The 25,034-nt window shown below is 38.0% G+C and overlaps 1 protein-coding gene across 1 annotated transcript in view; it reads left to right on the forward strand.

The window, feature by feature from the left end:
* The window catches only part of LOC124155230, a 264,237-nt gene that overhangs the window by 227,601 nt on the left and 11,602 nt on the right, over nt 1-25,034 (forward strand). The window lies entirely within an intron of this gene.

Genomic DNA, 25,034 nt, shown 5'->3' on the forward strand with positions numbered 1-25,034 from the left:
CTCAATAAACATTCTAATTGAAATGATAACAGTGTGCACATGCAATTCGGATCAGAGCAAAAACTTTGAAGATATTTTATGCTTTTTTGCATCTCGCAAGAAGAAAAAAAACTACACTTAAAAGTCTTTATTCAAGTTATTATTGCTGAATTTAGGCGATATGAAAGGCCTTTCTGAGTGAAATCAAACTGGGCATGGCAGCTCAAATGGAGAAAAGGCGGAGCCGACATTAAAATATTTTCTTTTATCTCCGGAAACCTTTCACAATTTTCAAGCTGTTGTTTCGGGGAGAGCGGAATTATGCGCAGAGCCGTGGGCGGCAGATGTAACGGATCCCCTATCCCTTTCGAAACGGGCTCATATTGGGACTTGATGTATTCTTACGCCAATCGACTCGGTGAGATCTTATCGGATGCGATCTACGTCGGATATCCAAATAAAACATGTCACATAAGATAAAGGTATCATCAAAATGTATTTCGCCGCATGAATGTCATGAGCATTGATTCCTGATGGATTAATGTCGCGGAAACCTCAAACCTTGGATTGATTCTGGTTTTCAAGGGGATTTGCTTCAGATCTGTCGTGAATAATGATAAATATAGATCGTGCGGGCATATATGTGGTTCATATTTGTTTCGAGAATAATATCGCAATAATTTTAAAGCTATAGGAATTTATAGCAGATACAATCTCATTAAAATGGAAATAATCTCCGTCGTTTAGTTGGCTTGGCTTGATATGGATTTAATTACTTTTTTACAATGAGATTTTAACTTAGCATATTATTTAATGATTTTGCTTGTGTCTATTCTTCCAAATAATACGTCAAACAATTTAAAATGTTTCAATACCCTGGAATTTCACTGGAAAAATGAGGATTTTTTTATTTTTCAATTCTTTCCACTTTTTGTGTAAATAGTATATACCAGATTTTCTTTTTAAGCAAGTGATTTTCGTCTGTGATTTTTATGATTTTCTTTTTTTTAATAGTAGATTGCATCCAATAAGTCGTGGCGTCGATCATCTTTCCAACTATCTCGAAAAGGTGTTGAATATTGGCACATATTGCATGCAGATGTAATCTCTCGATGAAACCATGCGTGTTCTAGCCCTAATATTTACTTCCTCGATAATCACAATAACATAAATATTCATTCTTTATATGTTTATATATATTTATATTATTTATCTTTACCCCTCATTGCAAAAGATTTAATCGCATCATCATAGTCCAATTCTTACATTTTTAATGGCTGTTAGCTCAAATGGTAAATTTATATTTTTTGCATTTCCAAATCGGGCTTTCAAGTTATTTATTATAAAGCTTCAAGCTGAAGAAAATGTGATAACACTCCACTTAGAATTTTTTATCTCAGCTAAGTCTTCTTGTGTTTGTATTGGTGAGTGTGATTTGTTTCACCGGTATGAAAATCCATTCGCTTCAATCGCGCAAGAGTTTTAAGGGAGCCGCCTAGATTGCAAGCCTGTTCTTCCCAGTGAGCGGAGTTCACGATTTCTACTTTCTCCGGCTCAATCCGTGATTCTCCCTCTGGCATTCTTGCAGTGAACTCTGCCGAAGCGTGTGTACTTAGAGCTGTGGTATATTCACCCGACTCTCGCGTGAATCTTTCCCTTGATGTATTTCTTCCCTTTGCTCTCAGGAAAGTGCATCTTCCAATCGCTTCGGCTCGAAACTACTGTTTGCCGAAAAAAATTACTGTTATAATCATTTCTCCTAAATATCGGTGAAGTTCTGAATTATTTGAACAATATAAAACGTTTGGCCCTCGTTTAATGTGTACCTTGTAAGGCGCTCAAAGACTTTAGTGACAAATTATGAGTAGTTTCCAGAGCAGGGCCATTGTGATATCCAAATTATTTTTCTTACTGAAGAGAGACGTGTTTTCAATTAAATGCCTAGCAAGGCACCTTACTGGGCTTAGATGAAGATAAAGTAAGACTTGGTGGGAAAGACCTTTGATGGGTTCACCACTCACATTCCATGTTCTTTAAATGCTGGCAAATATGTTTTGTCGTAAACCTGCCTCAATCAGCCATTTGAAATGAGGACACTACTTGAGCATCCAGAATAAATATCAGTCATTTATTGAATTTTTTTAAATGCTATTTTGAACTCTCATTCCGAGTTGTATCCCCTTTCCATTTTTTTTCTAATGTTGCCTTCGCATACGATAAGAATGTATTATGAAGATGAAACGAAAGCGATTGATGAATTGGCAGAAGCTCAAAGTATCTATCTATCAATAATCATAATTTAGTTGCAATAATTTGATATTTATAATGAATAGGAAAGAGTATTTACGTCTATCTTATTTTATTTTATGTATCACAGCTGCCTTAACATTCTCTAGCATAATTTGAAAGCATTCGCATCGTAAAAGTATGGCTAATTTATACCTGTATTCTAATAAGTTTTAATTCATTTTGTAGAGGAGCTTTCCATTGTCCACGGAGGATAGGCATCATCAGCACTTCCTCTCGTGTCATATCCTCATTTTCCTTCCATGTTTAAACGAATAAGCCCTCGAACTCCTGAAAAATCCTAAATCAGCGTTTCCTGTCGCTCAAATGTGAATGAAAAATACGCATTTTAGCCAGATTGTCGGGATTAGGTGATCAAAGATCAGAGTTTATCCGATATTGGCCCTTTTTTTACAGACTTTCAGAAAATAACGCCCGAGCCAATGTGATGTATACGAATCGTATACGAAGAAATATAACCGAGGTAAAGAATCGTATGCCGCGAAACCCTTTTGTATCCCGGGTTGCGTCATCGCGAGAGTGTGTCTGTGTGTATAAATGGATAAGGTGACGAATGTGCTCGTAATGTATTTCCAAATCCAATGCTCGAACTTCTTGTGCCGTAATTCGATTTGAGCTCCCCGATCGAAATGAAATACGATACGGCGGCGCTTCGCTTTTTTTTGCACCGAATCATCGTAACGCAATTTCCACGTACGCGTCCGAGAGCATTTCTGAGTAACTTAACTCCTCTTCTTTCCTCTCCTTCTTTTCACGGTACTCTGCCTCCCAGTCGTATTCGAGCGTCGCTCGACGAAAAAAGAATACCACGCCTGTGACTCCTTTGTTTTGGCATAAATCCTCCGGGGATTACAGCCTTTATTAGAATGACGACGTTTCCAAAGTCTTTCCCGCTGTGTGTGAGCGAGGGTGGTGGCCAAAAAGCTCTTTCCGCTCCGTCCCCGGGAATGTGAAGTATCGCGCGCGCATCAATATTTGCGCGCTCCCACCAAAGACCAAACGCGTTTCCGAGGCTCCAATCATTTCTCCATTATCAGTGCAAGTTTGGGTGCTTCAAAAGTGCAAAGCCCTTGGCTTATCTCGGCAATATTAGAATGGATTCGAGCTCTCGGGGTCCTCTTTATCTCTCGCTGATTTTTCCCCTCTTTTTTTCCTTTTGCTCAACAGCCGTTTCTTTTTCTCTCTCTCTTCTTTTTGGGATAAAATCTGGAGGGGATCTGAACAGATGTGGAGGTTTTTGAGAAGCACGGGCGTTTCTCAAAACCTTTCGGAGAGTTTTTTTTCAGCTTTACATTATTATGGTTTATATATTATTTTTATATTTTTTATTATTTTTATATTTTTGTGAAAGGAGAAAAAAGAAATTTATTTTGGTCTGTCCATATATTATACTTTGTTCTTGTTTATTGTAAATTATTGTTACATACATGTTTCATAAGGATAATGTTTCAAAAATTATATGTACTTTCTTTTTGTTTTGTGGCCTGCCTTGAATTTAATTTTTAAGATGGTATGATGTAATGATGGCCATACTGATTTTATATTTGATGATGGGATGATGTAATGTGGGCCATACTGATTTTATATTTTAACCATTGAAGCTACCTAAAGCTCCATTAATTTTATGTTGTTAAAAAAAGTGTACATTTAAGGCTGGAGTAATAAATTCATTCATTCATTTGGCAGGGTAACATGTGTCTGTAAGTCGCGTATTTAACGAATTTTGAACATTTATCGATTTATTAGATCTGCTTTAGAAATTATGAACTTAAATGAAAGGAATATCTCTTAATATTTCCTTTCCAAATGAGTTGAAAAGGTTAGGCAAAAGCCAAAATTTTATTTCGTCGCGTTTGTCTTATTTTTCATGGCAAGCGCAGTGGAAAGGTCGAGTTGAAATCGCAATGTTTGATGAGTTATTACTTCTTTATTTTATTGTTAAGTGTAGGATTATATATTTTCATAGCAGTTGCCTATGGAACACAAATTTTGAGAACATATCGTACGTTACTTTGCGTAAAGAAGGCAATGCAATGGAGAATAGTTGCTATTGCCGACTCATTTGCGATATCTGTGTGGCGAAATTTTAAATCCCTTAATAACTTTATTTGTTTAATGTTAATTCTTAATAATGAAAACTTAATACTGTGAGCTTTAAATTTAGACATGATGTTTCCAAAAGACTTCGTATCATTTCTAGATAGTCCTCATATGAGACACTAGCATTATGTATTTCCTTATCTACGAAAAATGGATCGCTATTTTTATCATAGGAACGAAGCTTTAAAAACTTGTCTTTACCGTATTACCTGCTCCAGAAAAAAATGTTTGTATTTTAGTGCTAGAATATAATCTTCAGTTTTGTGGAACAAATCGTTATAATTTAGGTTAGGCAAAAGCAGCCACATGAAACCTACGTATGTGGCAGAAAAACTTTTTTTGCAACTACTCCATTAAAATCCTTATGTTCAAAAGAAGAGCAGGCTAAGATTGTTGGTGTTTTCATGCGTTTTCTGTTACGAGATAGACCCTGGATTAACTTGGGAAAAATATTCTCCACATAGTAGCACTTAACTCATCAACACCACCAGACTTCTGTATTGTCATAAAAGCTCTCTTCTCTCCAATTCCAGTTTTTCCTCTCTATCGCTGTATTTTGCCGCATTGGTGAATTTTATACGTTATTTGCCTTGATAAAATACATCGCAAACTTGTGTATAAAATATTTTTATTAGCAATGCATAATACAGAAATGAACAAAAATCATTACCCTTGAATGAAAATTGATTTCGAATGAGGTCTGCGCATTTATTTTTGAACTATTTTTTAAACTAAAATTTTATTTTTAAACTTTTTTAAATTTCTCTGTTAACAACGTATTTTATCTTTTAAACGGCTTTACAGATACACCCTGGTACCTGTATTGTGCCACCAAAATCATATTTTGGAAAGAAAGCATTTGTCTTCGCTTAAACTCTTAACTCATATCAAATAGCAATGTCAGCGATAATTAAATATTTTGTCACAATATTGCTAACAACAAAGCTGTGTTATATTCGAAAATAAATTTTGGCAAATTTTAAATGGGTTAATACAGTCCAATTCTCTTTCCTCCAACACTCCGTCCCCACTGTTACTTGGAGACTTGAGAGCCTTCCGACAATTTTTAAAGCCATAGTTGAGAGTCGCATTAATCTTAATTTCAATTCTCTTGAAGAAATTAGGAGTGTTGGTGTTGTCCTGGCAAAATTTTTATATTTTTCTCATTATACTAATCTTAAATGATATTTCGTGAGAGTATAATGAGGCTTTGGTTGTTCACTGCGAGAAAAAACGCCCTCTCTTTATTGGTTTACCAGATAGGTACGCTTTCTCGTTTAGCCTTTGATTTATGGGGAGGACTAAGTGGTGCCCGGAGACCATCCATTAAGAAGAGCACTCTCATAGCCAGAAAAAAAGGCTTTATAGTGCTGTCGTTGCCTTGAAGCATTTGTAAGAATAGATCAACACCCGGAAAGTTATAACGGACTTTGTTAACTCATGGCAAAATGTCATCTGTCACTCCATCTACTTCTTAAATCGCTCCATGCAAACCGAGACCAAAACACTACCATCATATCTCCATTGCCTTCATTTCCCAAATCACAAACCTAAAGACATGATCAAAATATCTTTTGATGTCAGTGATAAGTCACAGCATGTTGATATAATTTCCGAGAGGTAATAGGTGGCGAATACTTTTTGCTGAATATTATCTAGTAATCTCGGATGGAGAGTTTCAAAAGATATTTAACCTAATCTGTAAATTGAAAACTCCTACAATATATAATTCCTAATACTCCCTATTTCTTCCCTAAAAACTAGGCTTTTAGTGAGGAACAAAATCATTAAAATGACACCTAACAATTATGATAGTACTTGGAAATATGCTTTGAAAATATCATTCACCAAATTCAAATGATAGCAGTCACGCTTTTCCTCACTAATTCCCTAACAATGAAAGCAAAATATTTTTATCTTCAAAGCTTTACATGTTTATCTCTTTAAAAAAACGATGCTAAAACAAAAAACATTATACGAGAGGGGAGTTTTTAACAATAATAGCACGATATCTTTCTGTACCCCTCACAACAATGAAGCTCTGCGATAGCGTCTCATTCATCTTCTGCTCTGGAGGCCAATATCACTTTGAACATCGACGTTAACTTTATTTTCCCTGAAACTGAACTTCCATTGTCGTAAAATTTATATATACGCATGAAAGTGCTGTCCGTGTCTTGCGTAAGTAAATGTAAACCCTACCCTTCGGAGAATAATTCTAGTATTTGACCTCATATTTTTTTCCAACAAAATTAGCGTATATAATAACTCCGGATATCATTCCTTGAACAATGAATTTATGAATGATGAAAAAAACACTGCGAAAGTTACAAACCATTTGAGTCTCGGTCTACTTTTTATCCGTCATTCTTTCAAAAGAATGTAAACCATTATTTTTCGAAAATTTCTCCAGGTTGATAATATATAAGCGTTATTTTTTGTCTTTTTAAGCGAGAATTTTTATGTAGCTGTGGAAAATATGGATTCTGTGCAGTATTGTATTATTATTATGTCTCTTCATTATATTAACATAGGATGACTTATTTGTTCTCCTTTCTTGCAAGAGCCAGAAAAAATATGCGACGTGAATTTAAATGCACTCAAACCAGCACGAAAGCCATTTCTGATGTCGCATTGGCAGTAACGTGGAGGAAATAAGCTATGGGGCATCGAAAATGTAGAAATTTTATCTCGAATTCCGAGGTAAATCGGGCGAGTATTCGGTACGTAACATGCGGATAATTTTATCACATTTAGGAATGCAAGTGGAATGAATGCACATCAGTCCAGCGGAAGGGAATTTTCAGCCGGAACATCCAGCCGGTTAACTTTTCATCTTGACGTAAACTCTTCTCCCGCTTGACGGAGGACACTACAAAAGCAGACTCCTAATCGACGGCCCCAATATTTCCGTTTTGATGTGCCCAGGAGAGTTTTTTCATGGAAAGAGACAAAGCTTTAGTGCCGCAGAACAAACAGTAAAAATCACTTCCTTCGCTTGAGGAAATGGGTCTGCCGCCAAATAGTTCCAGGAATGCCCTTTCATGCACGGTTTGGAATCGCGAAGGAAATGGAGGAAATCTGGAAAGGAAGGAGCCCAGCTAGGAACAATATCAAATCGCAGTCTCGCCAGATGCTCTCTAAGAACCAACGCGGTCAGAAAAAATAGAACCTACTTCTTGTTACTATAGCATTTAGGTTCACGTTTGTGTTCATTTTTCTCGAGAATTCCAGATGCTCAAGGAAGACCACAGAAGGAGTATGGTTGATGCGGCATCTTTGAGTCACTGCCCCATTTGTCGTTATATCTTGGCCAATATGCTACGCTCCTGGTTATCTGACGTAGATTTTGCGGATTCGTATTTTATTTTGGAAATGATGAATGTTAACTTGAGGTGTGAATTAATTATATATTCTCAAAGAAGGGTTTGGGCCTTTATGTTGGAGTAGGTGTCGTTTTCAAATATTTAATATTAGTTGTTTTTATTGAGTATTGCGTTTTGTGCACTACCTTACATTTTACGTACCTCTTTTTTAGCTCCCTTTTCTGTGTTTCGTTTTCGGAACATTATAAAATGGTTTTTTTCGCTCTAGTTACTCAAGTGCCAGTTTTATATTTCCCCTCGAGTATTCGAAAATCTTCTTCAAAATTTTTCGCTTGGTTAAGTCAGCTGTTTCATAATGGAGTTACAATGTAGCTCAGTTTTTTGGCCAGCATGTATTTTCAATTCCCTGATCGCTAAAAATGTTACAACTGCGGTGTCTTAACCATGACGAAGAAAATACGTTCATTAATTCAAAGTGAAATCGTGAGACGGCAAATTTTATGGAGAGCATCAGAGGCTGTAATGGACAGCAGCAAAAAGTATGAAGTAATTTTTTTGCTTGGTATACATAATTAATTCAAATTAAGGAACGCGTATGGAAAGAACCTACAACTTCCTCTCTCGAATTGCAATGTCAGAAGTAGTAGCGGAATTCTGTTTCGTCTTTTTATTGCGGAAACGTGCGCTTGCTTCGTAAAAGCGGTAAAAGCCTCCCATTAATTTTCATATTTCCTCCCATATCTGATCTATTTTTTGTGTAAAATACTCATCTCTGGTCCTTCAAATTCAATTTGATGCCTGACAGAGCAATTTCGGAATTCTATTTCAATTTCTATTGACGCTTCAAGAGGCACGAATATAGCTTTCTTAATACTTGGAGTGGACTGCCGGATTCGTTTATTTCCTTTATGCATTGCATTTCGGGGTGTCTAGAAAGAGATGATTTTGTATAGTGGAGTTTTGCGTATGGGAACCTGCCATGATTTCAATTTTAGGTAGGTACTTTGGTAGGTAGGTTAGGTAGGTACGTTGGTACTCTACCAACGACTGTATAGTTGGTTAGTCGATAATGGGAACACAAAAGTCCATGACTTGGATCATCTTTATTTCCTTCGATAGCGTTTATTTCCTTTTAAAATGCGATATATCGGTGGGGTGCGATGTATGCATGCAAATAGGTCTCATGAAATCGCTATAAAGCCATTTTCTATCAGACATTCATGATCTATATTAGTAAAAGACACATATTATTCTATAGTTCATTGATTATTTCAGCCAATTGATTAAGTTTCTTATTTGATACATATCTTCTTTCACTGCTCCTTAAGGGCAGTCGAGCATTACTGTGTTTCAAGATAATGGTGGTCTACAGAAATATACAGGAAAAGTAAGATACGATTTTCATATAAGAATATGTGGTTGGTACTTTACGATGAATACTAAATTTATTTTTCGTACTGGCATTAGAATGACGTAATTTAACATAAAACTATAACTACCTTAAACCTAATAACCTAATTAATAAATAAAGTGCTCCTTCCATGAGGTTGTCATAAATAAAGTTCTGGCAAGAAACAACAAATGCGAAACTAATGAAAATTACCGTTAATGAAATGAAATATTGTTTTATTCCATTTTTTTTATTTTAAGGAGCCTGAGGATGAAGCTACTGCGTCGAAACTAGTCGTGCATAAAAATAAATTGGTGGAATACAAAAAATGTTATCATTTCATATGCGATAAAATGAACTTCCACAAATTTGAGCCTGAGACGATAGATACATATACCTACTAATGCAAGCTTCATCATTGCACATGCACATGCAGACATGGGTGTACCCAGCGAGGGGAAGGGGGCTGCCCCTCCCCCCACCCCCCGCCCAAGAAGCAAAAGTCTTACAGCAAAATCAGAACTGAATTGAAAACGACAAAACGAAAGTATTCAACAAATTTTCTTTAAACTCACGAAACATGACATGTATTAGTATAAGATATGTAACTAAAATAAAACTATTTTTTCAAGGAAATAATTTCACAAAATAATAAAGCGCTGTTATAATTTTCTTAAAATGTTGGTTCCATTCATCTTTTCCATGCTAAAATGTCACACCTTGGCTTGCCCCCCCCCCCCCCCGCCGTTATGATCCTGGGTACGCCATTGCATGCAGATGAGTAAAAATGCATTATTTCGAATTCTCGCGAAAACCTGCATCATTGACGTAAGATCTGATACTTTCCCGGCGAATATAAGTAGTCAAATAATTCCTTGACCTGCGTCATTTGACTCGCGTAGGGTTTTTCATCTCAAGTTCTTCCCGAGGGATGCACTCCTTTGGAAGGCCAGGCCGCGATTCCATTTCCATTCATCCCATATCTGCGGTAAAAGATTCAATCTCCACGGCCCCGCGATGATCGAATTGCAGCGCCATTTCCACTCCCGTGAATTGATTCGCTAGTCAATGGGCGGAGGCCGGGACGGCACTCGCGCGCGCGCCATGCGGCCAAGACATGTCATCAAGCTGAGGAGAGCGGGCAAACGGAGAGGCGGAGGGTGCTCGCCGTGTGCCATCAAGAGGTTAAACACCCATAACAGCCCCACCGTGCGATCCAGGTGGACTCCTTCCCCACCTGTCGCCCCCAGACACCCCGCCCGCCCCTTCCCTCTCTCTCTACTCCGTGCCGCCCTCTAGTTATGCTGATTGGGCTGTGAATTACATCCTCACAGCACCCCCGAGAGTTAATTCAAGGCATTTCCGTGGGAGATTAGGTTTTGCCAGCGTGCCGTTAAATACACTGCAATTATTTTTTTAACTCCTCGAGAACATGTTCGTTAACTATGCAGGTGATGCAAACTTCATTCTAAGCACCGAAAAAACTTGTAGAACTTTGAAAGCGCGCTGTTTTGCCATCACGTAAACACCTATCTCACGTATGAATTTACACTTTCCCAGCGAACAGAATATTTAAACTTCACTCGGGTTTCCGCTCGGGTAAGATATTCGAAGAGGGCCCACGCACAGTGGGCGGAAATCGGAAAAAGCCGGATAAAATTACAAAATGGCTTTTTTTGAGTTATAAACTTGAAACTTCGCAGGTATACTCAAAAATGATTGAAATTTATTGATATGTACTTCATTTGACATAGATCCTACCCGTTACTGAGATACAGAGGCTCAAACGTGAGCAAATTTCCATAAAAACGCCCGTCTTCAATTTTCTCTGAAAATCTTCCAAAGTAAGTGAATGGTGAAGTTATGGGTGGATTCTTGCCGAATAAAAAACCACGTAATCTGTTAGCATGGTGTTTTTTCTTTAATTTTCCGTAATCTTAAAGAATACAGCCCATAAATTCTTACCGTGCAGTAACAAAATGGCGGATACTGTTTTTCGACGAAGTTTTACATTTAGGTAGAGTTTCAAATAGGTTTTCGGCAAGGTCGCGCAGAGTAACTTATATGAGAGCATTGTTTGAAGATTTCTTGAGGTCTGTATTCAGTTTTCTTTGAAATAATTTTGCGTCGCCGGAAATTACATTGATTTTTCGATCGCGCGGCAGGGTTCTTCTCCGCGCGTCGGGAGTTGGATTAGCCGCGCCGCGGTAAGGTTATTGAAGCTGTACGGGTTTTAACGCTCAACATTCACTGTTTTTATGTTTTGCTTCAAGACACCGATTTTCAAATGGTCTATGGTGAAGACAGTGGAGGTTTTTCATGCGATGTACTTGCACGTTTCATCGAAGTTCATTTCGTTATCTTTGGATACGATCGAAGACCATGCTTCTAACCAGCGTTCTAAACCAACTAACTGAGCGTTCAATCCTCGACAAAGTGAGTTGTTTTCCTGGGACTCATACAAAAAGACCTACCAGAAAGATATTCCTCATATTCCGAGAAATATATATCGTTTTTAATTTCCATTTCCCATGTTTCTTCATCCCTCGTCATGAATTTATTTGCCTTATAGATGGTTTTTTTCCCATCATCAAAAGGAGAAAACCTCTATCGCCGCATGCAAGCAGATTTTGTTGCCTTACGGTAAAGTAAATCAAGAAGTGGTCGTTTTCCCCTCGTCATTCCTTCGGGAAAACCTATTTGAATTCTAATTAAAATTACCTATCGCATAATATCATTTGCTACTATTAATCATGTATCTTTCTGAAGGTTTTTTGAAGGATTGAATAAGAGAATCTTGAGTGTAGCCAAATATTATTTCTCCTCCCCTCTTCTCCTTTCTTTTCGTCCCCTTTTGTATTTCTCCATCTCCGACTTTATCTTTCATCCGATTCTCCCTTTTAAGCTCTTACGGGACCATAATCTGTCACCTCCACGATGATACATGAGTTGGAATTATGCCCACGGGAGATGCTGTGCGAAACTAATCCTCGTACCAAACTAAATATCTAGTTTCTAGACTAAAATAAATGGCGATGAATAAATATATTGATGAAGTTTGGACCTGGCCGCCTCTGGAAGTTTTCTGGCTTGTTGGAACTGATGAAGCTTGATAATTTCTCCTATAAGCAGCTGGAAAATCTCAGCCAAATAAAGGTTCTAATATTTTTTACGCTGTACGAGAACTCTAATTCGGGTCACAAATACTCATATTTTCATATGCACACGTTGAGATCTTGGCGAGGGGAGACTCAGCTTGTCAGTGAAGTATTTACTACCATCGTTGGGCCTTGTTTTAAGCTCCGCAAACTCAAAAGTAGAATATATTAGAATCAAGATAATAGTTTTAAGTTATGGTATTTGTAAATTTTCCTCCGAAATATATTTTAAATCGTCGCGACATTTTCTCATCGCACCCTTCGGAGATAAGTTTCGGCATCCCTGTGGCTTTTAAAAGTTTAATTAACGCATTATCCAGAGACATTATTTTCACTTGCTAAATCTCTTGCGAAAACCTCAAACTCGCGCGGCGATTTTTCTGCCCATGCTCCCTCTTCATTATTCCCCTTCCACTTCTCGCCTCTCTCTATTCCTCTCACTCTTCCTCTATTAACCTCCTCTCTCGTCTCTTCCCAAGGGACAGGGCTCGTCTTGTCTACCCCATCTACCTTCCCCCACCCACAGTTCCCCTATCTTTCTCCCAGCAATGAAGTTACATCCATTAGAACCTCTGGCAGTGCCTTGAGATTCGGCCGCAGTCGCTTTGAGGGGGCACTTAGCGAGTGCCTACAGACCCCCCCCCCCCCGCCCCAGCCCGTCTCACAACCCCTTCCCCCCTTAGGCCCATTCCAACCAGCCTCCTTCCCTCTTGCCGCTGCTTTGCTGCAAATGGGTCAAAGCGAAGCCGGCACGGCGGCGGATAACGCCCCACACGCGTCTCCAAAGCGCACGGAATTAAAAAGCGTTCGCCAGAAATTTATGACGCTTAAAACTGTAAAATGCTTTATATGCCCCCGCTCATGAAGTCTCCCTCCGCGACGTCGTGGTGCGCGCGCGGAAGACGAGAATTAACTGCGCGCGAGTGAGCGTATGCATATTAATGTGCGTGTTCCGCAAAAACCTACACGAGTTTAAGCACGGTTATAATGTTGTAGGGCGCATTTTAATGCGAGGTTTTCGGGGATGGGGAAGGAACGGTTGGAATGCTCTTGGGAGTTAAGGGATTGGAACGCTGCTGTCCTCAAGCGTTTGTATGCGTATGTATTTCAAATTAAACCCCGGGATGACATCATTAACGGAGGAGTAAGGAGGACGGTTTGGTCTTGTTTGGTAATTAGATGGATTGAGTGCGTAGGTACATTTCGCAATTTGAGTAGAGTAAAAGCAAAAAATCATTTTTTGTTAGTTATAGTTTATGTTTATAATGCCAACTTTATTGTACTTAATTTTATAGTTGTGCTTCCACTGTAGTTGCTTGCAAAAAATGGCCTCAAATTAGGTCGTGCAACGTGTTATGGATGAAAGAGTATTCTTGTAATTTTATTTCCACTTTTCAATAAGTCATATCATCTCTTTGGTGGTCTTCTCTTTAGTCAAAACTAATGTTAAATTATTCCTGGAAAATTTTACGTAACGCATCACTTTATGGTGGACTTTTCTGGTGCCAGAGTGTAAATTTATCACTGATACAAACTTCACTTGTTGATAACAATCATTTTAGACTTTTGTTCTTAGTAAGGAGATATTCCTTTAAAATGCGTTGCAAATTGCGCTACACTAATGTGTGTTTTTATATATTTATATTGCAACAGCGTACACGAAGATCGTTTGATTATGTTTGCCACTGAATTTTCTCAGCGAACGAAGAATGAACTCCGGGACTAAAACTGCATGCATTGAGATGTAAATTTCTTTAGTATGAAGTGCCTTAGAAAATAAATAGGTTTTACTGCGATTGTGAGCGTAATAAAGATGTGTTTTGATGTTTTAAATATTTTTCTTGAAGGATTACATTTAATTTCAAACAAATTCTTTGGATCTTTTGATTTGGTGGTTTGTATATCGTAGAAATAGGCAAGTAAAAATTTTTGGAAACATTAATGTGATTTTTCACGCATATCATCGCATCAATTAGGTTAATTCAGAAACAGCTCCATGATTAAAGTATTCAAAATTGTATCCATAAATAATATAATTGATAGAATTACTTTGTGTTATAGCATTACATGGGTGCATCATATCGATTCAGTACATTAAGACAATGCATCGTACCCTTTCAAAAGTTTTACCTCGTTCAAGCAAAACACTTCATATGGCCAGAGGATATTCCAGTTGTTCCATTCTTTTCTCGCAAAATGGTAATTATTTTTATTGAATGGGGGAGTACTTCGACTTTGTGAGCCAAGTAGAGCTTCAGAAAAGAAGTATCGTTCCAAATCCCTCATTCCATACTTCGCAACACAAAGTTACTCGTAAGGAGACACATCTACGATTACAAAGTTTTGGGACTTCAATTGTAGGACAATAGTCACAAAAATCCTTGTCACTTACAGGCCTAACTTAGGTAATCAGAGAAGAGGAAACCAACATCCAAGCCCCAAAAAGACATTCGTTAAACAGAATCCCTTATACTCGGAGTGATTCATAGTTTACTTCATAACTATAAAACCGGCTGATAGCCTTAACTTTTCCCACAACTTTGAGTAACGGCTCTATCTCACACGAATATAGGATTCTTGTTGAAATATCTTGCTGTAGTTTTACTCCATAATATTTAGTTTCTATTATAAAGGCTGTATAAAGGATGAAAATAGATTTCCTTTGTCACTTACTATTTCAAAATTTAATGATTGATGGTCCAAATTCGTGGTTATTATCGTCATATTGCTTGACCTTACTATTTCTCATTAAAACTCCCTGAAACTTCATGTTTGGTGATGTCTTCTCTCATTGAATGCATTTAATCTATTATTTGTAGTAATAAAACTAGTATTATCAAAGAAATTTTTACTCTCAGCAGAATGTATATGAACAACATGCGTGGAATATGCTCTTTATTTGGATATATAGCCACCTCGATTTCCCTTGGCGCACCCTCCAAAAGTCGATATATCCAGTCGAGTCTTTTCCCGCAACCTAATATCTCGGAACTCCAGAGATTCCAAAACTTCCAAAATCGTAATTAGCGGGAGAAGATCACATGAAAGTTGGAAGCTATCGGATAAATCTCATCTCACGTCTCTATCTGTTCTGATTTCAAACATTTGCGGCTTACAATCATTCCGAACGAAAAATTGGAGCCTAAAATCAATAACGACCTTGCGCGAGGCAAGTATATGTTCAAAACGGAAATTACTAGGTGGATCCGATTATCGTAGAAATGCAAAAGGCCAGCTGCTATCTCGCGTGCTAATGAAGAAGTTGTTCAAGACCTGTTCGACTAAAGAATCCTCAGGCATAGAAGCTCTCAGACCTGCACTTATTGATTTTCTGGCTATCCATGATCTGCATTCACGTTATCGGTTTTTGGATTACCAGGACACCGGTGAGAGCTGCATGCTCTTCTTTAATCGAATATCTAGGTAATATTTTTGGGAAAAATAACAGCAGCATGAGAACTTGTCGTGCGCTAGTTTTTTATTTATTTATGATTAAAGAAATAAAATATGCAAAAAATATGAGGAAGATTCCTTCGTTATGGGTCTGTGAATTCGATGCGTCTGAGAACTTCTCATGCGCTAGTTTTTATTTATGATTGAAGACATGAAATATGCACAAAAAATATTAAGAAGATTCATTTTTTATGGGTCTGTGAATTCGATGCGCTTTATAATCAACGAATTAGCGACTGAAATTATAGAAAAAATATCTAACAGTATTTTATTTAGTATCGTTCCAAATCCTTCATTTCATACTTCGCAACACAAATTTAATCCTAAGGATACATATCTACGATTACAAAGTCAATAATAAAATTTAGAAGCCAGTTAGAAAATCAATAAATTTAGGTCAGATTAATTTTGCCATGGTGGGAGAAGTATCAAGATTCTACGAGTAAAAGAAGAGTATTAAAACTAACCAAACTCTCCATTGGCATATAAATCACGAAAGTCGGCAGGTGGGACGAGACTAAAGAGGATGCTTCACTCTCTCTCGACCGGACGAATTCAGCCTATTTTTTCGTGGCGAATTATTCGTCAAAAACTTACGCGATCACATGTTACAGGGTGCATGGAATAAAATATATATTTATTTATGCTATGGGCACCACCAGTGGTCATGGTGCTGGAACGCGCCGGAACTTCTCTATGGCACTGGTTAATGGAAAGACAATGGTCATATAACACTTTTATCAATTTTGCTTCCTCAAAATTTCTATATATGCATCCGTAACAAAAACAATTTTTTTGCAATAAAATTTTAATAAAAAATTGTAGTAAAAAATACAGAGTAATATTTCACTTCTAAAAAAAGCTAAGGAAAGTGCGTTCCGGCACAGCTAATTTTGCCGTGTCACCACTGGGCATCACCCTTGGAGATAAAACACAATCTACAATGATTGGCCCATCAAAAAGCTCATTTGGTACATGAGAAATCAAACTGAAATAATAATGATACAGCAGTATGGCACAGAAATAGTAACGAGATAACGAAGAGTAGAGGATTTTAATTTCACAACATCAGTAATGTGTAGCCTGTATTTTATTAAATAGAGTTTAATTTTGCTTTGCATTGAGAGCCATGTATAATACAAATTTGAATGCATGAATGGATTCCTTCTTTTTTTAATCCTCAGAAGATATTTCCAAAATGTAGATGCCGTAACAAGAAATTATTTCTGATAGGCAGTTGTACAATGCCGTAATGTGTCAAGTATTTCTGATGGGCAGCTGTACGTGGAATTGGATAACGTAAAGAGTAGTCCTTTCTGCGAGTCTTATCATATAGATCAGATACATAGGAAATCTCTCCCCGTAAATCTTAAAAAGACCAAACTGTAATCAAAACTTGCCTGTTATTCAAACATCAAAATTTTACATCCAATAAATGTAGATTTAAACTTGCAAAGGCAAACTTAAAAAAGGCAAAAAGGCAAATTATGGGCTGATTAAGATCGTTGTTCTGTTCATAACTTTTCTCGGCTCCTAGGTGGTACGCAGTACGACTCTATAATACATCTGAGGTCTGATATATGCGTTTAAGTGGCCTTTATAAGTTCATCAATAATTTTCAAACTTTATTTAGTAACCTGCTGAGATAAAATTTTTCATAGGATGTCCACCTTACAGATGTTTTAAAAATCTTTCGTTTAAAATTTTTTTCGTGAATTATGAAGCGGTGAAGAGGTCGTGAAGCGGTTACCCACAGAAGCAAGCTATATATAAGCTATTCTAAAAATCCTGAAAATTTCATTGCGATTATAGAAGGTTTAAATACTTTTCGGTCACGTTTCACTTCCTCCTTACTTTTAATACGTCGAACCAAGTTCTGCCCTATAACTCTAATTTCATAATACCAACCGGGTTCAGATTACCGACGAACAGGATTTGAGCCCAAACTCTGATTACTGTCTAAGCCTTCATAGTTCCCTGTCGTCAAACGCACCAGCCTCTTATAACATGTTTTTGTCCCACGTAGAGTTTCCGCAAACGCCACGTTTCCTTGGAGCGCACTACTACAATAGATCATTAATTTTCGGTGGGTTATTGAATGTCTCCTTTTTTTAAATTTTACTTCCCCTCATTAATGTGTCAGGCACCGCTTGGCCTTGGCTACAATACTCCCTTCCGTTATAAAAGCGCGGAGCCCGGGTCAAATTTAACTTAGCGCCTTTCACTGGATTCCCTTCAAGCTTGCTTTTTTTATCCGAGCATCCTCTTTCATCACAATGGGCCGAGGACTCCCGCGCGGAGGGATGGGTCTCGGGAGAGGTCCTCAGTGTGGACCGTGTGATTCTCTCAGTGTGCACTCAAAGGATTTCTTGAACACTCGAGGACGGTCTGCCCCGGGCCCTTGCGTTCTATTGCCTCTGGGGGAGCGATAGGTTAATTGTGGAGATACTGGGCAAGGATGTTTTCAAAATAATTTGCGTCAGCCAAGCTTCCTTTACTTAGAAAATTTAATGGCTTTAGTCCGGGCCGGATTTAGCTGAAAAGAGTCCCTAGTTTATTCCACTTATACCTCTCTATAATACGCCTGAAGTCTGATTTTCATCAATTATTTTTAACCGTTATTTGTGAATCGGGTGAAATACAAACTTTCATCGGAGAACAACCTTAAAGATGCTTTAAAATATTTTTCTATGAAAGGTTTTTTTCGTAAATTCACTTCTTAAAAATCAAATAAATTTCTCTTCCCTTATGTCTCCCCTTTTCTTTTCACCTTTCATTTTTAAGTTTGTAAATTATATGATAGATAATAAAATACATCATTACTGTGACATGTATAAACTTTTACAAAAATTAAGCCGGGAACTCGGAGGCTACGTGCTATGCTTAGAGAGCTTGAGCGAATGAGAACAGATATATCTTTCAAGACATGACAGAGAGAAATCAATGTGTTAAATGAAAAAATTTGTTTTTAGAATAGTATAATTTTAATTTTTCTGACAATTTGAATGTAGGCCCCCCTTGATATTGAGGTTGAAACTTAGGAATATAGGAAAGGATATCCAGCTCTGGCCTTAGTTTATTTTTAATAAAAATTACTAACTATATTTTACCCGTACAATCATATTCGCGTGAAAGGTTTCAATGCATTTTGTGTTATTGTCTGGTGTCGATAATACGAAAATATGTTTGAATTCCACCAGATTAAGTGTGAATCAACACTCTATAGCCTTGGTTTTATTGAAGTCTATCGTCGTTCTGTGCATAATTCTTTGCCTATCTTATCATTCTACCCAAAAATTACGGTTAAAATGATATGAATTGCGTTCATGGATACTACTCGCAGTGTATCGAAACTATATGTTTGAATTTACTCTTAATTTTGTAGTTTAAAGTAAGTATGATTTCGATGAGTAATTATGATTTTTTCTCTGTGGATCTTTCGCACTTAATTTTTTAAATGTAAAATTCTAACTTATCTTAACTAACTTATCCAGATAAACTTTCTACCCACCTAAGCATTCCTTAAAAAATTCATTCATAAAATTTTTGTGTAGCTTAGAAATTTGGATTATAATAAGTACTTTATATAAAATATAAGCAGCATTAAAAAAACTGAAATTATAAAATTGATGGATTCAGTTTTCACAGAGAGAAAACTCCTCACATTCTTGCTAAAAAAATACAGAATTTTTGTTTCCAAATTTTATTTTATTCGGCTTAACACGTTTAGCCGCTCCCGGGCATATTGATATCTACTTTTACAAAAATTAACTCGGAGGTTACGTGCTAGGCTTAGAGAGCTTGAGCGAATGAGAACAGATATATCTTTTCAATCGACATGGAGAACATCACCTAACAACCGCACTTTATTTCTAGGTCCTATTGAAACGGTAAAATAAAAGAGGTATTTTGCCAAACCCATCATCATCATCACTGGTCAACAATCCTAAGATTTCGTAAAATGTTCTCGAGATCGGTGCATAACTGCCGATGTTTCGATGGCCGAGTCGGACATCGAAACGTCATCGGCTCTGCAGTTCCTGACCCGGTGGCGATCCCGAGAATATTTTACGAAGTCTATTCGCCGGGAAAGCACTGAATCTTTCAATCTTAAGATTATTTTGTCGCAGCTCTCCACTCAATTCTCCTATTAGCTAATCTTTTCACACCTACGTATTTCTTCTCTTTCACATCTTTCTTTACTCGTTCCATATATTTCATTCGAGGTCTTCCTTTTCCGTTCTTGCCCTCCACTTGTCCCACGACGATTCTCCTCATCAGGCTATCATGTGCCAAGATGTGCCCTATAAGGTTGTTCCGTCTTCTTATTAAGGTTTTCATGAGGCTTATCTTCTCTACTACCCTTCATAGGACTTCCTAACTCGGTCGATCCATTTGATCCCTATCATTCTTCTGTAGCACCACATTTCGGAGGCCTCTACCCTTGCTTTCTCCGCTGCTGTCATTGTCCATGCCTCACTTCCGTATAGGAGAATACTCCGAATGTAGGTTCTTATAAACTGTTTCCTTAATTCCATATTTAAGTTCCCCGCTGTAATCAGGTCTCTCTTTTGGTGGAATGTTCTCTTCGCTTGGGCTATTCTGCTGATTATTTCTTTCTTGCTTCTCCCATCGCTAGTGACACTGCTTCCCAAATAACAGAATTCATCCCCTCCACCAGTGTTTGCTTCCCTATTTCAATGCCAAACCCACAGGTATAGGAATCCGTTTTAACCCCGAATAGTATACTAATTTGATGAATGCTAGATCGAACTAAGGTCTTCAAATCTCTCACAATATAATACTCCTATTTTTTTGTATTCCCGCGCAGGTTAACGGCTGCAGTTCTAACAACTCCCGCCTATCCGTGTTGGCTTGCGAGGTGGTATGTTACTGTAGACTTGTTCATGTGTTCTGTTCTGCCAATAGATGAATACGGCCGCTTAAGACATTTGTGGAAAGCAGTTGCGGGCACAGAAAAAAAACTCTAGGGGGGCGCAAACGATATCTTGAGCTTCCTTCACTTTTATCGCAATAAAAAAAATCAAGTCACATGCAAAGTTTAAGAAAGTTTTCTTTAAACTGATTATACACATATATAAGATACAATACCATCTTATGATATAAAAATTTACAATTATGGTTCTCCAATGTTCGGCAATGCGAGCGGCCCAGCAAGAGGGGCAACGCGCCCCCATATGTATCCGTCACTGATGTAAACTGAAGTTGATGAACATGGGTGTAACGATGCTTTTTTATCGTGGTGTAATGACGTGTTATCCTTACCTTACGGAAACATATTTACGGTGACCGAAGGACCTGGGAAGATGAGCAGGTGACGCGATCAACTTTTTTTTTATTATTAGAGATGCGTGTGTAACGGGTCGCGGGGAGAGAGAGAGAGAGAGGTCAGCGTGTGGGCACCTCCAGTGAGTGAGTGGCCTCTTCCGCAGTCCTCTCTCGCATCATTTCCTTCACTTCCCCCTCCCAACTTCCCCCCCACTCTCCACAGCCACGAGGAATCCCGTTCCCTCTCTTGATGACGCATCACTCCGACCGCTCGGATCCCCTCGAGAGTGGGAAGGGAGGCTGACAGCACTCCTCCTCCTCCAGATACTCAGTCCCGCGCGTCTTCCCAACGGTAAACCACATCTGCAAATCTACACGGTACCATCCCACCTCACGGGTACTTGGCAGGGGGTGAGATTCATTTATTCATATCACCTAGTGGAGGCGCAGCCCCGGGCCCACCCTAATTTTTTACCGCCCATCCTCTGGCCCACCCAAATGAAACGGACAAATTTCATAATCTAAGTCCAAAGTTTAACTTTATTTTATAAAAAAATAAATGATGTACAGTTATAGGCATATCGAAAAACACACTGTTAATTTGCTGAACAATTTTGTATTGTCCATATTAACTCCGTAAAATAAAACAAACACATACGAATTGTATTTTATTACGTATTTATATCAAAGTTAACTCGAGGTTAGCCCCATCCATGTGACACATGAGCCAATGCTTATAGTGCCTGCTTCAACCCTAAGCAAATTGGTATACTGCAGACCATAATTTTTCCCTTCCTCAAGGTCGTTCCTTATGTTATTTATTGCCTATTGTCCTTCTTAATCTCTGGGTCTTCTGGGGCTCCTCACGCAACTGAAGTCTGTATTCTAATAAGTGCTACATCGTACAACATGAGGAGGTATAAAAAAACTGGATAGTAACATTGTTGAAGTCAGGTAAAACGTAATGAAAACTCTTCACATTCTTGCTAAAAATACAGCATTTTTGTTTCCACGCTTTCTATTATTCAGCTAAACACGTTTACCCGCTCCGTGGATAATTAATTTCAACAAAAATAAACTCGGAAATCGCAAGAAACACGGAAAAATATGCCTTTCAGATCGACACGGAGAATATCACCTAAGAACCTCACTTTATTTCTATGTCCGACAGAAAATAAGAGAGATGTTTCACCAAACGCATTTGCGTAGGTATTCGTTTTTACCCAGTGGCGGATACAGAAAAAACTAAATGGGGGGAGGGGCGCAAAAGATATCTTGAAATGCCTATACTTTTATCGCAATAAAAAAATAATCAATTCACATGCAAAGTTAAAGATAGTTTCATTTAAATTAATAATAGACGTATTCAAGACAATACCATTGTATGATATAGAACAGTTACAATTATGGTTCTGCAATGTTCCGCAATGCGGTTGGCCCCTCAAGGGGGGGCGCACGCCCCGCGCGCCCCTCATATGTATCCGCCATTGTTTTTACCCCAATTAGTAAACGAATTTAATGAATGATAGATCGAACTAAGATGTTCTAATGACTCAAAGTTCACATCTATTTTTTTTTATTCTCGCACATGCTAACGGCTTAGGACATGATCTATACACCAGGTCCTTCAGTGATGTATGCTGCTCCGCAATCCCCTTTCTTCTCAAAATCATTGATTCTATTGTTTCTCGTCGCATGTACCTCCATTTGATCTTCAGCGCTCACCGCCAGCACCAGATCTCGATTATTTTCTGGTCAGCTTTTCCGATTTTCTTGGTGATATTTTAACTCAAAATAAATAACACATCACCTCCCTTGTCTTGTGGAACCTAATGATGCTTGTGGCGATTTTTATTCTACATTCATCGCTTTGCTATTCCAATCAATCCTATAGATGAGGTACGGTTTTATTTTGATGTATGGAATGATAAAGGAAACTATTAATATTTTCCATTTCCTTGAAATCTTTCCAAATCCACTATGGCCTGGTTTTATAATCTCTGATGACAATATTTGTGTTGAGAACGGGAATTAATGAATTGTTCCAACCGTAATCATTGCGATAGACAGATAATCAAGATATACACAGATAAATTTTTGATCGTTCTCAACCGGAAAAGTAATACTGGCCGCGTATGCTTCACAACTACTGGCAATCTTTGTTAAAAATAACTATTTCGCCGGCACCAAGACGATTGTGACCGGAGCGAGCACTCAATTATTATTCTCTTTTCCATTCTCGTTGTTAAGTTATACCGATGTCTAAAACAGGAAACTTTTTTAACTGTTGAGCTTTAGTGAATGATAAATGACGAACTGTTATGTTACCTCGACTGGCCGCAGTAGATGAGGCATAAAAAAACTTAATAATAATTTAATCCATTAGTACAATCCGCTTATAGATCATTTTATATACTTGTTATTCTTCCTTTGAAGTAGAATCCGTATTAAAAACTGCGTCTCAAACTAGTAAGTCTGCGAATGGTCATGTTAAGAGGGTATTGGATGTACGATTCATCCTGTAGTGTAATCTATCCTGTAATACATTTAACGAGACTCGAGAAAGCCATGTGCTGGGTTTATATCTCATGATGACTACACCGTGCAGCATACAAACTCATCAACTATGGAGACGTCCATAAATTACTTGAGGTGATGAAGAAGGGAGAGGATAAGTGAAAAGTCACGAATAAGCACTTAGTGGCAGGTAAGGAGACGAGTGTTCCGGTGTATCACATGCATGAGCGTCGCTAAGGGGAGGCGAGGGGGATAGCAACCCCCTTTTAACACCCGGCGTTTTTGGCACATAAAATTCTGAATTTGGATGCTGTGCAGGGTCTGACCGTACTTTAAGCTATTGTACTTTCGCTTTTTTATGTCTAGGTTCAATCGTAGTTTAAGGAATGACTGCGTCATAAGTATAATTCAGTACTTCCATTATTTCCGTTGCTTTTGCGATACAAGTAAAGGATAGAATATTTTTTGTGATTCCGCTGCCAAGCAACAAAAGGTTCCAGGCAATGATACGCAGTTTTGATGGGAATCCGGTCGCTATCTAGTATTTTATGAGGGTGATATTTGTATGTCCCATCAAAAATTTATCCCCTGAGGCGAAGGAATATTTTATGGCGATTCTCAAGAGTGTATTTCTTATTTTTCTCTACTTTCGGATTCAGGGTTCGTTACTTTGCCTTTCACCGAACTCCATTCAATATATAGTGCAACACTAGTGGTCACTTGTAATTAAGAGTCGGCCATTCGCGGGTGTATAGTGCTGCATATTGTTATTTGAAGTAATTTTGACAGGAAATGCCCCGAAAAAAGTGTTGAGTTCAGCAAATCATCGTCGCCGTCACTAGGGGCGCAGCTAGGAATTAAGGCTAGGTGGGTTTTTAGACGCAACTAACACTGGGAGGTCTGAGGGTGTGGAATAACCGCCATGGTAAGCGGGAGGGTTTTTCCAGGGCCCTCTCCCAGAAAATTTTTCAGATAATGGCTCAAAATGATGAGTTATACGGATTTCTGAGGGATATTTTATTGATCCTTACACTATTCTATAAGTAATATTAATCCAATTAAGTGAAATGGATTAAACTTAAACATTTCTCTGAGTTCTGGGGGGGGGGGATTTATCCCCCAAATCCCCCTCGCTGCGCCACTGGCCGTCATTGTTTCTTTTGGAATTCAATTCTAGTGCAGGCGTAGGTATTTGTGAGTTTTTTTTTTTTATAGTTATCCTGGCGAAAATCTGGAAATAAGCGAATTCCATGATCTTATGTGAAATTTAAGCTAACTAAGTAATTTAAATTCCTCTTTAACTTACGACGTTCTTCTGGGAAACACGTCCGAAGAAGTTGCTTTCAACCAATGGGCTTATAGAAAAATATTCGTAAATTTTCACAATTTCAATTTGTTCAACCGACCTTGGTTTCTATAAATCGGTAAAATGGTTTTAGCCTCGATTGGCGATTCTATGGTCATATATTCCCCCACATCGGTATATTGGGCGAAATAAATATCAGTGCCAAATGT

This window comes from Ischnura elegans, chromosome 3, assembly GCF_921293095.1.
Source record: "Ischnura elegans chromosome 3, ioIscEleg1.1, whole genome shotgun sequence".
Taxonomy (NCBI): domain Eukaryota; kingdom Metazoa; phylum Arthropoda; class Insecta; order Odonata; family Coenagrionidae; genus Ischnura; species Ischnura elegans.